Genomic DNA, 12,926 nt, shown 5'->3' on the forward strand with positions numbered 1-12,926 from the left:
TTATCAGCAACACTGGAAAAAAATGCTTCAGTATGTCCAAACTTTAGTGACAAAGTTATTTTGAAACTTGACTTTTGGAATAGCCCATATTAACTTTCAAAATTATTAGCTAAAATAGATGTTTTTAATTTAATCAACCAGAATAATCATATTATAATATCATAATATATAAAGTATTATTTTAACAATTTTACAATATTTCCAGTTTTTTAATAAACCAAGAACTTTAGAAAGTCACTATATATCAAGTTTTGTCTCAGCATTTTTAAACATTCTACAATATTTAGTTCTCAAAATTAAAAAGAAAAGAAAGAAGAACTCAGAAATATGTATGGTTATTATCCGTATTTAAGACAGGGATAACAGAAACACATAGAAGTTAGGTATAGTGACCAGTGTCATGTACACAGAGGATAGTAATGTAAACAGGATTTAAATATAAGCTGCTTAAGTCCAGAACATGCACTTTTAATGACTATGTCAAACTCTTGAAAGTTAGAAAGGAATCTAATATGCCAGAACACCTGGATATTCATATGGGCAAAAGAAATTTTTACCTGTAGTTCACACCATCCATAAAAATTAATTTAAGATGGATTACAGACTAAAGCAATAAAGATTTTAGAAGGAAACAATATATTTGTGACTTTGGGTAACAAAGATTACTGAAATATAGGAAAATAAAAACAATGCCTGAAAAAATGTTAAAGAAAAAATACTAAATTTGATTTCATTCGAGTTAAAAATTGCTCCTCTTCAAAAGTCACGATCAAGACAGCGAAAGGCAAGCTATCGATTGGGAGAATATTTCTGCACACATTTATTGAACAAAAAGTTTTGTTTAAGAAAAAGGCAAACAGCCAATTTTAAATGGGCAAAAAGGCTTAACTAGAGAGTTAAGTGTGGCCAACAGTGACTCGTTTCTCAACATCATTACTGAAGAGAGAAATGCAAATTAAAATCACAATGTGACAGTATTTCACACTCATTTGGATGTCTAAAATCAAAAAGACAGAAGATAAAATGTTAATGAACATATGTACCAATTAAGACTCTCAAACATTGATAATAATATTATAAAATATACCACTTTAATGAAAAAGTGGCTGGGAATTTTGATGAATACTTAAACATACATCTATCCCATAATATGACTTTTTTCTGGATATTTAGTTTAAATGAAATTAAAATATATGACTTCAAAAAGGCTTCTACAAACCACATCTTGATTCATAATAACTGACAACCAAAAACAATCCAAATTTTCATTAACAAGAGCGTGAGTGGATAAAAGTATTGTGGTTATCCAAGCAAGGGAATACTACTCAGCAATGAATAGAATATGCTACTGATATAAGCAAAAGTAGATGAATTTCAAAAAGTTGTGTTGAATTAAGTGAGGCAATATTACACACTTATGATTTCATTTAAATGAAGTTCAAGAACAGACAAAATTAACCCTTGGAGACAGAAATTAGCACAATGGTTGCTTACAATTGTGCAATTGGCTAGAATGGGGTCAGAAAACTTTGATTGATGAGGAGGTTAGATATTTGTTTGCATTTATAAAATTTATTGAATTATTCATTTAAGATCTATTCACTTAACTATTTGCAAATTTATTTCAACTTAAAAATATACTTCCTCACCTCCCTTGCAATAAAGCTATTCTGAAAGTAAGATGATTTTCTATGGAGGAGATAAGAAGGGAAAATGGTAACTAAGTTTGACATGTTTCAAGGAGAAAATGATTAGTGATGATTAATTATAGACATTGTAAGGAAAAATCAAGTGTACATATGAGTATTATGTAGCATAGATAGTATAGATACTACATATCTAATAGATAACTAAAACTTGGAAATTGAAGCAAGAAAATACTTTCAAAACTACTATAGGTAAGGCAGGATTGAGTGGGGACAAGAACAAGAAAGCAAGGTAAATACTGTTCAAAAGAAGGAGGGGGCTAAGTTTAATTATATTAATATCAAAATAATATTAATACATCATATTTTCTGTTTAAGGATGTAGACTACAGATTCTTTGATGGAATAATGCAAATTAAAGCATCCATAAGACTATGGTTGGTAAACACTGTATGAGCAAACATAAAAGATTGATATTAGACATTGCTGAAGAAATAGATAATCCTCTCATGCACTGAGTTGGAGCAATCTTTTTGGAGAGTGATTAACAGGATATATCAAAATAAGAATTGCATGTAGTACTTCAGTATTTATTTTTTATTAACCTCATGTACAGGCATGCACACATACATGTAAAAGATTTATCTGCATGAATATTTATTGCACAAAATTTTTACAGTAGTTGTAAATTAGAAATTATAAATTAAAAAGACATAGAGAACCTTGTAATACATATATGCTATGGAATTTATTCAGCCATTATAGTGAAGAGAGAAATTTATACTAGCGTAGACAGTCCTAGATAAAGACATAAGGTTTGATGTCATTTAAGTAAATCAATACATGTATGTGTACACATACATATATACATATGTACATGCATACATAAGAAAGAGACAGCAAGACATAAACCAAAGTATTCACAATGACATCTTCCTTAGAAAGGGTGTTTGCAGGTTTTAAACATAAAAATTTTCATGCATTACTCCATATGTTTTCACTGAAGTGAGAATATATTTATATTTGTTATATTTTTGTATTGTTTAAAATAGAAGAAAAATAAATCAAGCTGGGGGTGGGTATTTAACATCTTAGTGGAAGGCAGCATTAAAGCTGTGAGATGGGTGTATACACCTTAGCATCTAATAAGTATTAGGGATTCCACTTCTATGCTTTCAAATATAGAAGGAAAGAGATAAATGCATTAGTGTTTAACAGAAATATCTTGGACAGGAGAAAGTTGTTTGTGTTTTTTAATATGATGACATCACCTTAATATGTTTAATGATTTAAGGGAAATAATTTCTGCAGGTGTGGTAGAGAGGCCCTGAAGAGGTATGAAGAGTTGAATAAATGGGGGAGGGAATGCATGAAAGCTGTTCTCAATATTTTATGTAAATTCTCAGGGTTTTGGTGAGGAATGCTTTAGACTACCTTTCCAGAACTCATTTCCTGGAGCTACGCATGCTCGAATTACTCTACAGAAGCAGGTATTTAAAAGATATTAACCATTATAAGCATGTTATTACAAACAGAAGAAGCATGCATTCAGACTATGACACAAAGAGGGTAAAATGTAGAAAATTTCAAAGATAGAAAATGAACATGAAAATGTTTCTATTGTGTTTTTGAGAAATTATAAATAATGTGTTTTCACTAAATAGTATACATATTTAAACCCTCATTTTCAGATATTAATTGTTATTCATTTAAATGTGAATAATTCCTTTTGTTTCTAAAATGAACCATCAAATAATAAATTAAATTCAATAAATTCTAAAAGGAAAAGGGATTAGAGGGTGAAGTACATTTTAGAATCTATCTAGTTTTTTAGAAAACTAAAAAGACTCTTAGCTAAAGCAATAAACTAAAGCAAGAAACAAAAAATGTCTTTTAAATTTTTTTTGAGAAAGAGAGGGGAAGGGAGGGAAAGAAGGAGGGAGAGAAACATTGATGTGAGTGAGAAATATCAATTGGTTGTCTTTCCTATGAACCATGACCATGACCTAACCTGCTACCTAGGCATGGGCCCTGACCAGGAATCAAACCCATGGCCTTGTGGTTTGTAGGATGACACCCAATCAACTGAGCCTTATGGACCAGGACCAAAAGCAAGTCTTAGAGTGGAATTTAAAAGTTAATAGGGACTTATTAGAACTCCACAAATCATTTTGAATGCCAGCCCTGTGCCAGTCTCCATGGACTAAGGTGAGACTTTGAAATGAACTCATCCTAGTGAGTGGGATGGTGCTAATACAAATAAAGAAAGACGAGTAATATGTCATGTCATTATAATTGCTACAAAAGAATATAGAGGATCAGAGTGTGAAATGAGAAGGAGGGTGATTTATCTTCCACAGGCTAGTACCTGAGTGGAAGGACTGAGGAAGACATGAGCCTCTTGGGAAGAATTTTTCAGGCAATGGGAGCAGTAAGTACAGAGGTCCTGAAAGCACGTCTAGAGTATAAAATACAAACAACAGTAACAAAACCCACCACCATCACCAACATCAAAGAGTGCAGTGTGTTTGGAACTCAGTGAAGTCTTTAGATGTTAAACCACACAGGGCATGTAGACACTGGTAAAGAGTTAGGATTTTGACCAGTGTCATGTGAAGACACTGAAGGTTTTGGAGCAGGGCAGTGGCAAGACCCAATCTGCATTTTTGAATTATTGCTTTTGCTTCTCTGTAGAGAATAGATGTAGGTCAACACTGAAACAAATGCTTCTTGCCATTGTCGAAATGGAAGAGATGGTAAATGAGACTAAGATGAGAGGAAGCACACACCCCGGTTTTCTGGGAAGGGTCCTGGCTTGTACGTATTGTCACCACAGAATCACTAGTAGCACTTCCTTTCACTCTCAAGAACAGCACATTATGTGATCACCCAACTGAGAGGGTAACAGTGAAAGTCCTGTGAAAGGCAAATGTTTGCATATATTTTTAAGGTAAAGCCATCAAGACTTTCTGACAAATTATACTTAAGGTGGAGAAAAAAAGGAAATTGAGAATGATGAGGATGTCTGGAGGCTGAGAAACAGGATTTCTTGGTGGTGCTGTTGAGGGAGGAGTGTTAGCCCTTGGGAAAGAAAATGTTCTGGGGTATGTCTTAAGTTATAAATAGTTGCTGAAACTAAAATTTGTGTGCAAGTAATTTGCTAAGGGAACCCTTCCCAGAGAGACTAGGGCAGTGAGGGAATGAGGAAAGGGAAGTGGAGAAAGTTGAGCAAGGATTTCATGTCAAGATAAGTCCCAGGCTATTCCTGATCCAAAGGAAGGACTGGAGCATCTACATCTTAGGGTTCTCCTGCCTTAAAGCACTTGGGTTCTGGGACCAAGGGAGAGAAACATCAACTCAGGCACTACAGTTTCCCAGTGGCTTCTAAACAATTCCAATAGCCTACGAGCTTCCTTTTAATAAGGTGCTATAACTCGAATTGTTCCCCCAAATCTACATACACATTGAAACCCTACTCCTTAATGTGATGATTTTTGGAGATGAGGCCTTCGAAAAATGATTTACGTTAGATGAGTGGCATTCACTAGGGTGTGGCCTTCATGATGAAATTAGTGGATTTATAAGAAGAAAAAGAGGAAAAGATCTCTCTCTATTCTGTGTGCACACAACAAAAAGGTACCATCTGCAAGTCAGGAAGAGGGCATTCATCAGGAGCCAGATCAGCTGGCACCTTGCTCTTGGATTTACAAGCCTCCAAAACTGTGATAAAATAAATTTAGGTTGTTTAACCTTCCCACTCTATGATATTTTTGTTATGTCAGCCATATTAGACTAAACCAGAAGGTTACAGGTATAAGCCTTTAGGCTCAAAGCTTGTTAAAGCTGGTAAGAAGATTCTCAGGGGCATTGGGTGGAAAACCAACCACAGAAGACTATAACGTCTGCTATAGAACTAAAAGTCAAGAATTCACTTCAGCAGGCATTGAGGCATCTTAGATCATCATATTAAATAAGTAGGCAGCTGGGCTTAAAACTCCATTTAGGAGAGAGATGAGGAATAAAAATAGAAGTGTCTGAATCAAATAGATGGAATCTTACAGACTGGGCTCTCTGTGATCATGCAGGCAGTGAATGCAGGCAGAGCAGCACAGCACTGTGTTAGGTAGTCAGTGAAGACAGAAGGCAGTGTAACATACAAGCCATGCCCTTCAGAAAACTTGATCTTACTTGAAAAATAAGACAAGGCAAGACAGAATGGTTCTGAAGGGGTGGCATCTGTGGTAGATCTTCATAGTGCTATTAATTTGTTCTTGGCTATTTTATCTTATGTCTATTCATTTCTATATCTGTGCCCTCTGCCCCTTTACATTGGAAAAGGTATACTCAGCATCTTTTTTTCTACTCTAATAGAGACCAGAGACATGGAAATAAAGAACAAATTGACAGTGATCAGATGGGAGTGGGGAGGGAGGTAATGGGGGAAAGAACAGGAAGGGTCAAGTCAAGGAACATGTTTAAAGGGCCCATGGACAAAGACCACAGGGGAGGACTGAAAGTGGGAGGTGGGGGGTGAATAGAACAAGGGAAAGTAATGGGAGAAAAATGGGGACACCTGTAATTGAACAACAATAAAAAATGCAGAAACATCATAAAAATCAAACCAATTTTGACAGTAGGTAGTTTTAGACCAAAGATATGTAACTATGATAGGCTATGATATTTTTAAGAATCCCTTGTGTTCTCAAATTGCCTCAAGTTAGTTATACAATTCTCATATAAAGTGAATTTGAATAATTCTAAATAAAAGAAACAAAACTCATATAAGCAGATCCCACGCCTTTGAAGACAGGGTATAATTTACTAAATAAAATAAATGCACAGTAAAAAGCCTAGAGTGTTGGGTATTTCTGTTTGGAAGGATTAACTCTTAAATGGCTCATATGTCTACATATATTATTATGATGACTCTTAATAATATATGTTATATATTATTAACAACCATTCATAAGAGTTATTATTATAACTCTTGCCTTTGAACACACAAAACAGGGTTTTTAGGCCAAGCTGTAATGCTTATTTCATCCCCATAAGGACTCAGCTGACCTTTGTGTGAGTGCTAACAGGAAATTCAAGCTTTCCATATCAGAGTATAGAAAATCCTCTCTCACAGCAGACACTGATGTCTCCTTTCCTCCATCTGGAACTTCCTGAGGTGAGCCTGGACTGCAGAGATCCATTCTGCTTCTCATTTTTCCTTTTGCCTTTACTTCATCAGTAGCCATTCTGATAGGGATTGGAGGGTCATATCTAGGAGAAAAGCTGGGAATACAAACTTCTGTGGCCCTGTTGTAAGCACTTTTTATGTCCAGTATTTATCCTATAAGTCCTCACAACTCTATCAGCTGGAAAATGCTATTATTATACCCATTATATGAATGAGAAATAAAAATACTAAGAAACTTGTCCAAGATCACTGAGTTAGTTGGTGGTGGAGCCAGAATTCAAACCCCAGTCATCTGGCCCTAGAGGCAAAATTCGTAACCACCATGACATACTGCCCTTCTGAGGCAGGGTATTAGTGCTCCTCTATGTTTGCTCAGCGAAGGCCCCACTCAATAACTTCACCTTACAACAGTGAAGGCCACTTGTGATGGTCATTTTGCACTTAACTTCAAAAACGCTCAAGCCATCCCTTCTCAGGACAAAGGAAATTTATGAGACAGCTTATAGTCTCCATGCTAGAAATAGATGAAATTCTATTAATCTCCCCTCCACTAATTTGATTTGGTGTGTTCCTTTCAGGGTAGACACCAGTTTGTCATCAATCTGAAAGGCCTTGTGCTCACGCTGTATTGCTTTTATTATTATTGTATTACAGGGTTTCAGTAACTTGGATTAGGATCACAGGCATCACTGCCAGAAAAATTTATAGCAGGCTGCTGTCCCCACATTTTTATGGCTTGGCTGGTCCCACAGTTTCTTGTAAAAAATCTTAACACTTATTCCTTGACTTCAGTTTAAAAATACAATTTGTTCTCTTTCTATCTATAAGAACTACTTGTATGCTGAGGTAACTAAAGCAATTTTTGGTTCTTCGTGTTTCTATGTCTTCCACACAGATTTGGATATATTCTTAACAGGAATATTTTCTAGGTTAGTTAATAGCAATTAGGCATTACCCTTAATTTGCAGGCATTTTCTCATCGCATCTTTAAAAATGCATTTTGAGGGCATGCAATGTGACCTCAAATAAAACTCAAGTTGTAATGTGAATCCTTTTAATGTAAGTCTTGAATAGTTTTGAGAAAAGGCAAGCTTACTTATTATTATGCTGAGGAGGACATCTAATATTTTAAAAAGATGAAGATGATTATTAATTATATGCTTAGAATTTTATTTTTAGGTAAAATATATGTAATTATCTAAATTAATTAATGTCCAACTTATTAAGGATGGAAATAACTAGGTTCCATTCATATGCCACTCAGAATAATGTGATTTATTGTATTTTCACATTAAAAGGTGTCAATAACTTCACATGATAATTATGTTTTAAAGTCATACACAATACATCTCATTGTCTTAGATTTCCCAGAATACAGGCAGTTTGCACTGTGTTGTGTACTCGGTTCTTACATACCACAGGGTTTGCTCTAAGTCTGTGTTGTTCTGTGATCTACATATTCTGATCTAGTCTCATGCCAAGGAATTTTGGACAAACTTGTGGAGGTAGGAAGAGAGCTCTTCTGTATATTTTTTTAATAGTTGCATCCAGAGGATTTAAATTGGGGGCTTGGTTAAAGCAAGCTTTAGGGTTTCATATAATGTTTGAATATTTTCAATTGAGAATGTATTCATGAATGCTATATGATATTAAAAATTAATAAAATAATAAAAATAAAATTTGCTAAGCCAGACACATGCTTGGACCAAGCTCTGATGAAACAAGAGCATTGGCATATGTTGATGGGAGAGATTATGGTCTGTCCTCTTAAAATTGGGTGTCATAGGCTAACTGCAACCATTTTGTTGACTTCTCACTGACTCTACCCTCTTACTACTTTCTATGTATTCATTCCCACTTAGAAATTATTTAGCAATATGCCTAACTTTGTGTCACCTTATTTGATCGTTCCTCTCCCAAAACAAAGCTTCTTGCAGTCCCTTGCAGGTAAGCCTTCTCCCTCCAATCAGAGCCCTTCTATTCTCTTTTATGTGCTGCTCACCCTGCCTCCCTGGCTAATTGGCTTCTTACTGGGCTTGACATCTGGGGACCACAGGTAGGAGATTAGGAGACAGAAAGATAGAACAATCATATTTCTTCCCCTGATCTCTTCTTTTTTCAGCTACACTTTTGGCAGTGGCTGATTGCAGCTCTAGTCAAGACAGAGAGAGGGGAATGGGGGCCCTCCTCTGTGCCTTCTGCTCTCACTGTGGTCTTTGGAAACGTTATTTCTTTCTCTTATTCAGACCCAGATCTGTTAACAGCTTACTATTGTTGTTAGTTGCTGGTTGCCTCAACATCCTTTATCAGTTTCTTAAACAAGTTCTGGCTTCTCACATAAAATCTTTTTGTTAAAGTTGTGAAATAAATTTATATGTTTTTGAGGGGACCTCAGCCAATACACTCCCTCTTTTTACCCACTGTATGGAGTTTCATAATGGCTTTTATCACAACATCTATCAGTGTGGTTATATTCGAGTATGCTTTCCTCATAAAGACACATATACTGCATCTTCTTTCACATATAAAATATACACAGATTTTCACCATTTTGTGCTGTGTTTATGACTACCTCTCTAGGACACACTGATATCACCTGCTTGGATTACTATAAGCCCTCTTCATTGGTTTCTGATTCTGTTACCAGGGTAGATAGTCTTTTCCGAACACTGGGGAGCCTCTCCCATCAGCCAAGACAGAAGCAGAGAGAGGTTCTTACACTAAGTTGAGCAGAAGCTAACAAGACAATTGGAGAGGAAAAAGCCTTTCTTTCCCCTCACCAGACTGGAGTGGGGCCAGAGGAAGGCAGGCACATGTGCTATAGAAGTCAAAATGCTGTAGGGTGAGGTGCTGGACCAAAGAGGCTTGTCAGTCTAGCCTGGTGAAAGAAGAGATTATTTGGGAGGTGGACCCACCCAAAACATGAGAAAGTTTGGGAAATCGATTGGTCATTTTGAGAAAGCCCCTGGCTCATCCCATACCCAAGCTAATATAATCTCAGGAAAACAAAGAAAACTTACTGGTTCATGGCCTGCTGCCTGGTGATCTTCACTGGTACAGTGCACTAGCCTATTCTCTGCATGGACCACACGGCCTTAGCAGCTGTGTAGCCAGTGGCCTCCAGGAGGGAGCTTCTCTTGCTCTGTTGTCCACTTGGTGATGCATTTACTGGTTCATTCATGCATTCCCTCCCAGGACCACATGACCTTGCGCCCCTAGAAGCTGCATGTCCCAAGGTCACATGACCTCCATTTGCAGGCTTCAGGAGGGAGCCTGAAATGGACAACAGCTGGGAACTAGCCAAGCTACCTGGATGACTGCTTAGCAGCCTCCTGTAAGTTTCAAAGGACTTTAAACTGGAACAGGAACTCTGGACACTGCCTTTTGTCTTGGTTTGTGGAGGAGATGAATTTTAAGACAGGAGTCCACCACTCTCCCAGACTGTGCAGGGTCTGAATAAAACCTTTTTCCTGTTACCAGCATCTGCTCCCCAAGTTTGTTTTTTGTGGTGACAAGCAGCCAAACCTCCCTGTTTTTGTTCGTTAACAATCATATTCATGTTATAATGCAATCTACTCTCAATGTAGTGTTCAGAATCATCCTTTGAAAACGTAAGTCAGATTTTATTTCTTCTTCTCAAAATCTTCCAGGAATTTCTTATTGTACTGAATATAAAATCAAACTTCCTTATCGTGGTTGGCCTGATGGTCATACAATATCTACACACAACCACTTCTTTGATCTAACCTTCTTCTACTAACTCCATGTTATGCCTTGGCCTTAGTAACCACCTGCTGTCCTCACATTCTGAGCACTTGACCACTGCAGAGCTTTCCTTTACATGGAACTCCATCCCCAGATATCTGCACTGCCACTCTCTCCCTTGCTTTGGGCCCCTGCTTGAGAACCTCATTGAGATGGCCACCCTGTTTCACAAGTCTCTATCTGACACTGCTTTATTCTTTCTTTGTGGTTCTTAGCAGCTAGCCTACTTACTTTATTCATTTATTTTATTCTCTTTATACTCTAATGTAAATTCTATTATAGCAAAGATGCTTGGCATTTTAATCACTGCTTTCCCAGTGTGTATTTAACTATCTCAGAGTTTAATAATACATACACAAGTACAGATATTTTTATGTGATACATATATGATGATAGAGAACAGAGACCATGGTTATATAAATTTTTACCCTAAAAATAAAGTATTTATATGTTTTATTCAGGCACTCTGAATGTAATATATATTTATGTTATTTGTATGAGTGGTTCTTTGCATTTGGGTATTAGTTAGGTGTGTGTTCTCCAAATTAAAGTGACTAATATGAATAATCACCTGTTAATAACCTCAAAACTGTCAGTGATTATAAAAAATCATGCCAATTAGTTTATGAATGGTGACACTATGGGGTAGGGCTGAGCAGTTACTTTTTGAATAGGTCCAAGATGGAAGAGGCCAACAAAACTCCAAGAAGAGGGATGGTGAATTCACAGGAGTGGCCCAACGTGCCCGAAGGACCTGGGGTTCCTGTTCTGCCAGAGTGAGGCAGAGCTGGCTGCTGCCCTCAGTGATAAGTGAAGCCTTGGGAGTGATGTGACTGAGCTTTAGGCCCAGGTGGCCAAGGTAGAGGGTGGTCATGCAGTTGCCAAGAATCCGCTGGATAAGTAGATGTTGATGTGCATGGACCTGGAGAACTGCTGTCAGGGCCTGTAGGAGGAGTTCGATTTCCACAAGAAGATCTTTGAGGTGTGGGAGACAAGCCCTTGGCAGAGTGGCACCTGTTGAAGGTGTTCTCCTGCCACCGGCAAGAGTACGACTTGAAGATGGCACAGGCAGTAGAGGAGTTGTGCAGCCAGTCTGATGAGAAATGCAGCTCTACAAGCTGCAGCTGGAGCAGGCCTACCAGGCCAAGCTGGACAGTGCCAAGCTGAGCTCTGACCTGAATGACAAGGCCACCAGTGCTGCCCGTGAGGAGCTGAAGGAGGCAGGCATACAGGTCGAGTCCTTCAGCTACCATCTCTCCGGCCTCCAGAAGCAGGTTGGTGCAGCTGAGGACCAGATCCAAGAGTTGGAGGAGGCCATGGCCAGGGGACTATGACAGGTTCCTGAAGATACTGGGTGCTCAGGAGCTGGAGATGATGGAAATGTGGGACATGATGCAGCAACAGTTGGTCAAATACCAGGAGCTGCTGGACATCAAGCTGGCTCTAGACATGGAGATCAGTGCCTATCACAAGCTGCTGGATGGTGAGGAGGAGAGTCTGAAGCTGTCCCCCAGCGTGTCTCCACCAGTCACCATCTCACGGACCACTTGGAGCAGCAGTAGAAATGTGTCCATGGTGGGGCCCTTGGGCCACAGCAAGCAGAGGCAGCTGGTGGTGGAGGAGCAACTGGGTACAGGCACAAGCTTGGCATCAGCTTGGGCAGCAATAGCAGTAGCTTCCACCTGGCTTAGCAGACCTCAGCCTCAGGCAGCATTGCCCATTTTCTAATTGGATAGTTTGTTCTTTTATGTTGAGCTTTGAGAGTTCTTTAAATATTCTAAATACTAGTCTTTTATTCCATTGTGATATATTAGATAAGGCTGCCAAACAAAACACTATACACTGAGTGGCTTAAGCAACAAGTTTATTTTCTGATGGTTCTGGAGGCAGAGAAGCCCAAGATCAAGGTGCCAGAAGGACTGGTGTCTGGTGAGAACATTCCCCTTGAGTTACAACTGCTGCCTTCTAACTGTTTCCTCACAGGGCAGGGAGACAGTGAGCACTCTGGTGTCTCCTTTTATAAGGACACTGATGCTTTGGACCAGGGTTCCACCTGTTTGACCTCATTTGACTTTAATTACTTCTTTAGAGGTCCCATCTCCAAATACAACTACACTGGGGTGTTAGGGTTTCAATGTGTGGATTTTGAGGAAACAAAATATTCAGTTCATAACATGCAGCTTGTATATAGTTCCACACATTGTGTATATCCTCTTAACAAAGTCTTTCAGAAACCGAACTTTAAAAAATTTGATGAAGTCCAATTTATCAAAATTTCCTTTGTGAATTATGATTTTGGGAGGTAATATCCAACAACTCTTTGCCTACCT

At 38.0% G+C, this 12,926-nt stretch overlaps 1 pseudogene; it reads left to right on the forward strand.

Moving 5' to 3' along the window:
• The first annotated feature begins 4,390 nt into the window (after positions 1 to 4,390).
• LOC123827351 lies at positions 4,391 to 12,332 on the forward strand (annotated as a pseudogene).
• Positions 12,333 to 12,926: the final 594 nt, after the last annotated feature.

The sequence above is a fragment of the Phyllostomus hastatus genome, unplaced genomic scaffold, assembly GCF_019186645.2.
Source record: "Phyllostomus hastatus isolate PE091 unplaced genomic scaffold, TTU_PhHast_1.1 phas_contig_86, whole genome shotgun sequence".
Taxonomy (NCBI): domain Eukaryota; kingdom Metazoa; phylum Chordata; class Mammalia; order Chiroptera; family Phyllostomidae; genus Phyllostomus; species Phyllostomus hastatus.